We start from the raw sequence: 6,000 nt of genomic DNA on the forward strand, positions 1-6,000 counted from the left end.
TTTTTTTTTTTTTTTACTTTTAGTAGAGACAAGGTCTTGCTGTTGCTCAGGCTAAGCTCAGTGATCCTCCTGCCTTGGTCTCCCATAGAACTAGAATGACAGGCATGACCTGCCAGTCCTGGCGAATTTTATTTTTCTTTTAGAGACAGGGTCTCACTCCATTGTCTAGGCTGAAGAGCAGTCGTACAACCAAAGCTCACTGCAGCCTCAAACTCCTGGGCTCAAGTGATCCTTCTGCCTCTGCTTCAGAGTCTCTGGGAGTACAGGTGGGAGCCACCTCAACTAGCTCCTCAAACCCACTTTTTTTTTTTTTTTGTAGAGACAGAGTCTCACATACCGCCCTCAGGTAGAGTGCCGTGGCATCACACAGCTCACAGCAACCTCTAACTCTTGAGCTTACGCGATTCTCTTGCCTCAGCCTCCCGAGCAGCTGGGACTATAGGCGCCTGCCACAACGCCTGGCTATTTTTTTGTTGCAATTTGGCCGGGGCCGGGTTTGAACCCGCCACCCTCGGCATATGGGGCCGGCGCCCTACTCACTGAGCCACAGGCGCCGCCCCTCAAACCCACTTTTAAAGCTTGGGGTTGGAGTCAGTCACACTGGAGACAGGAAAATTGAGAGGCAGTCACCAGAACAAGAAGGGGGATGGATGCTGGGCAGGGAGAGCAGAGCTTGTCCACTACCCTCTTGGGTGGTCTCCCTCTCATGTACCACGGTCCCCTGAGTATCTCATGTCTCTTGATCATACCCTGCAGTCATTTGCGATGCTCCTAGCCTTGGCCTTTCCCAGGCCTCTGCCTGCTTCACCTAGAATGCCTGTTCTTTTCTCTGCCAGGCAAACTCCTACTCATCCTTTAATACCCTGCTCACATACTCCTCCTCCTTGAAGCCTTTCTGACTCTCGCACCTGCCTTCCCACCTTTAGCAGAACAAATCCCTCTTATGACTGTCCTCTTTGGTTCTTCAATTCCCTGTCATTGGCTGAGCCCCAGCCATACCAGCCTGGGATAGAGAGAGGCTGAAATTGGTTGTTTGTTTCAACCAATCTGTTCCCTGAGGGCTGCTCCCAGCCTCAGCCTCCTGTATCTTCTCCAGTGCAGCACAGCCCTAGGCCAGGGTAGGTGCAAATACAGGTTTTCAGAATAAGTAATGATAAGGTGCCTTGAAGGCGTGGGAAGTGTTGAAGATGACCTCTGCTGACTCCACAATTTACTTCCTAGGTCAAATGGCAGCCACTGGGACACTCCCAAAGGCCTCTCTGAGAGGAAGTGCCTGGGCTGGTCCCTGCTAGGACAGGGCTGTTACCACTCTGGAAACCCCCATGGCCCTGAGCCCGAGACCAAAATCCAGACCCAAAGGAAAGTCCCCTCAGCAAGGCCCCGCCACCCAATTCCCAAGGAGGGTCCAAGGCAGAGCCTGAGATAATTCCGAGGACGACCTCTCATCTCCAATCCCAGCCTCTGATGGGTTAGTGTTCCCTGAAGGCAGGCGGAGAGTAAGGAGGTCAGGGCTGGAGTTGGCTGGAGTCCAGGGGAGGAAGGAAGCAAAAAACAATCAAGGAAAAGTGCAACCCAGGACTGGGGTGGGCTGGGGCCACACACAGGGCCTGCAGGCTGAGCTCAGTCTGGGATGTACGCGGCTTACCGGGTGGATAGAGCTCCTTCCCAGCTGTCTACTGCCCTGTGGCACAGAGGGGGGAGCTGGAGCACCTCCAGAGACCCTCATTTCTTCTTAGTGCTGCCTCAGACATCCCCCGAAAGGATCACCACCCTTCCCTGTGACTCCCCAGATCCCAGGTCCCAGGTGGCCGGGCCATGGAGAGATGGCTTCAGTCTTGAAGGGGGTGGGAGGGAGCTTCCCTGCTGGCCCTGGGGAAGGACACTTCTAACTCCATCCCCCAGGGCCTTTGGGGGATAGTGGCCGCTGACGAACGCCATTTCCAGGAAGAAGAGGCTGGGAAGGGAAGGAAGGGCTGAGTCAGTCCCCATGAGGTGATCACAGTGGGGGCAGGCAGCTGAGCCGTTGGGTGCGGGGGGACATACTGAGCCCATCTCAGGGCCAGGAAGAGGCTCTAGACCAAGTGGCAGGAAGCTGAACACCATCGTTCAGCTCTCCCAAATGTCCTCCAGCTCCTGCCCCTCAGCAACCAGGGTGTCCAGAAGCCTCTCCACCAGAAACAGGCCCTGACTGAGATGTTAGACCCTGGGCATGGGATCCAAGCTGGAGAAGAGAGGGGACTTGACCTGTGTGTCTCTTGGGTCAGGAATATAGACCACCCTGTTCTCTGCACCCAGGCTATCCCAGCCTTACTCCCCCAAACACCTGGGCCCGTACACATAGCCGAGAAGTTGTACAAAAAAAGCCAGTTTTAGTAAATGAAATTCTGTTTTATAAATACTTATTAATGGCAGGGCTCCCACAGTGACGCTGGGTGTGTGCACAAGGATCCTGTCCATTCAGCAGAATCTCCCCAGAGATTCCATGGGCCCCAGCCAAGTGACAACCACATCTGTGAATGGGGAGAAGGGAGCATCCCTCCTGAGTGGCTGCAAAGCCAAGAGCCCAGATCACTCCTGAGACATGAGCATGGTTGGGGTCCCAAATTCCAGGTGACACCTGGAATGGACTAAGCAGCAGGAGAGCCAGTACTGGGCAGAACCTTGTCACATCCATGTGGGCTTCAAGAGTCCCCAGGGCCAGATGACAGTTCCAATCCAGGCTTGGAGACAGCCTGGCAGCCAGGCTGAAAGAGAACAGGGGCTTGGCCAAGGCTTAAGAGAGGCAAGAGAGCCTCTGCTGCTCCCTGCCTCTCCTTCAAGGTTCTCCCAATCACCTACCACCCCAGAACCTCTTCAAAGAGCTCTGGGGTTCACGGGCATGGTGGCTCACGCCTGTAATCCCAGCACTTGGGAGGCTGAGGGGGGTGGATTGCCTGAGCTCACAGGTTGGAGACCAGCCTGAGCCAGAGCAAGACCTCATCTCTAAAAATAGCCGGGCATTGTGGCGGGTGCCTGTAGTCTCAGCTACTTGGGAGGCTGAGGTAAAAGAATCAATTGAGCCCAAGAGTTTGAGGTTTCTGTGAGCTATGATGCCATGGCACTCTACCAAGGGTGACAAAGTGAAACTGTCCAAAAAAAAAAAAAAAAAAAGCTCTGGAGTTGTTTCCTAGCTGTGTATGGCCTTGAGTGAGCGCCTTTGTCTATCTTCCATCCTTGTAACTTTCTGTTTTATCAGGAAAGACATGCCTGACCCTTCCCTGCCTCCCACTCCCAGTGAAAGACCCCCCCCTCAACAGATGGACAGAGGGTGGAAGCTTTGCCTCAGCCTCATTCCTTATTTCAGCTCAGGTGGCTTCATCATTGGGGTCTTTACAGATGGGCAGCAAGGCCAGTCCACTGTGTACCAAAACACCTGTTACAATGTTGGCATGAAATTATACCACCCCAGGGGCAGCACCTATGGCTCAGTGAGTAGGGCGCCGGCGCCATATGCTGAGGGTGGCAGGTTCAAACCCAGCCCTGGCCAAACTGCAACAAAAAAAAAAAGAAAGAAATTATACCACCCCAGGGGCAGAGTGTTCCCCTTGATAAAACACATGCAAGTCCCTTATCTTGCTTGGATCTCACATTACCTAATGTTACTGTCCCATTTTATAGGCAAGGAGGCTCAGAAATGGAAAGTCCTTTGACTGTGCCACAAGGACTTGCATGTGACAAGTCAGCCTGGCAGAACCAGCTCAAGACCTGGTCAAAGGCTCAGGGGCCAATGCTCAGGGCACTGAACTGTCCCTTCTGTCTGAGTTTTGGGTTGTTGAGGGGAGGGAAGAGCAGGGATGACAATTATGAGGAGGAGGGCCCAGAGCCCATGTATCTTACCCCTTCCAGGCTGAGCAAATCGCTTTCAGTTCCTTAGTGTCAGTTTCCATCTCTAGAATGGGGATAATGACTTGGGCCCTGACTACCTCACCAGGTCCTCAGAAGGATTTGGGGAGTTCAGGGACAAGAGGCCATTGGTAAAGGGCACAGACTTGCCTGGGTGGGTGGGTGTCTGGGAAAGCTCAGGTGGCAAGAAAGGGGAGAGCCATACCCTTCACCCACCCACACAACGACCTGGCCAAGGGCCATCATCGCTACTTCCTTAACTGTCCAGGCCTCAATCCTGCTCCAAGCCATCAGCCTAGTCCCAGCAGAACCCATCTGACGGATCCTCCCTGCAGAGTTCAGGGGAGAGTGGGCAGACTCAAGATTAAAAACGGAAACTTCCCTGTATTCATTTTCTTTCTTTCTTTTCTTTTCTTTTTTTTTGAGACAGAGTCTCACTTATTAACCCTCGGTAGAGTGCCATGGCGTCATAGCTCACAGCTACCTCCAAATCCTTGGACTTGGGCGATTCGCTTGCCTCAGCCTCCTGAGCAGCTGGGACTACAGGCGCCTACCACAACGCCCGGCTACTTTTTTGTTGCAGTTTGGCTGGGGCCGGGTTTGAGCTCACCACCCTTGGTATATGGGGCCAGCACCTTACCCACTGAGCCATAGGCTATTCACTATAGGTGCCCAGCTATTTTTTTGTTGCAGTTGTCATTGTTGGTTAGCTGGCCTGGGCCAGTTTCAAACCCGCCAACTTTAGTGTATGTGGCTGGCACTGTAACCAATGTTTTACCGGTGCCGAACCCCTGTATTCATTTCCTATTGTTGCTGAAATGAATGATCACAACTTGGTGACTTAAAACACCTTAATTTAATCTTACAGTTCTATATGTTAGAAGTACAACATGGGTCTCACTGGTGTCAGCAGGCTGCGTTCCTCCTGGAGGCTCTTGGGAGAAACCATGTCCCTGGAGGCTCTAGTTGAGAAACCATGTCCTTGTCTTTTCCAGCTTCCAGGGACTGCACAAATCCCTTGGTTTGTGGCTCTCTCTCCTACTCCTTCAAATGCAGCAGCCCAGCATCTCTCTGGCCCTTCTTCTGGCACCATATCTTTCTCTGACTCTCCTTTTCTGTCTCCCTCTTCTACTTATAAGGACCGTTATTATTACACTAGGATGATTATCCAGATAATTCAGGATAATCTATTTTACAGTTAGCTGATTAACAACCATTGTTCCATCAGCAACCTTAATTCCCCTTTCCCACAAGACAAAGATGTCCACAGGTTCTGGAGTTTAGGACATGGACATCTTAAGGGGGCCATTATTCCTGTTACTCTACCTATCACGGTCCACTTCTTCCCATCCTAGCTTTGCTGACATCTACTCCCCACCTCCCACATCCTTCTCTCCTTCTAGTGTCTTCCTGGCCCTGCCTCCCTAAGGGCCCTTCCCATATTTACCGTATGCAAACCAACCATCCAGGCCACACTCAGTGTCACAGCTGTCACCCTCTAGAAATTAAGGTCCTGGGCTGCCCCTGTGACTCAGTGGGTAGGGCGCCGGCCCCATATACCGAGGGCGGTAGGTTCAAACTCGCCCCGGCCAAACTACAACAAAAAAATAGTCGGGTGTTGTGGCGGGCGCCTGTAGTCCCAGCTACTCGGGAGTCTGAGGCAAGAGAATCGCCTAAGCCCAGGAGTTGGAGGTTGCCGTGAGCAGTGTGACGCCATAGCACTCTACTAAGGGCAATAAAGTGAGACTCTCTCTACATAAAAAAAGAAATCAAGGTCCTTCTACACCATCCCTGGCCACCCCTTCCCCTTCCTTTCCCTCACTCTTCTTAGTACTCTCCTACCTCACGTTGAAGGGTATGTAATCATAATGCACTTGGGAACTTGGATTCCCTCCATTTCCCTTCTTCGGGCTGTAGGTCCCAACCTACAGGGGGCTTAATCCTCAGTGACAAGAATAGAGCTTGGCAACTAACGACTTCCTGAATGAATGCATGAACCCCACCCCCACTCTAGAAGCCTGACAGCAAGTGCCCAGGCCATGCTGCCCGCCTCCATACCTTCTTTCCTAGGGGACACTAAACTCATCAAAACCCTCCTAGGTATGTTATATTTTAACG

The sequence above is a fragment of the Nycticebus coucang genome, chromosome 14, assembly GCF_027406575.1.
Source record: "Nycticebus coucang isolate mNycCou1 chromosome 14, mNycCou1.pri, whole genome shotgun sequence".
In the NCBI taxonomy this organism is placed as follows: Eukaryota; Metazoa; Chordata; class Mammalia; order Primates; family Lorisidae; genus Nycticebus; species Nycticebus coucang.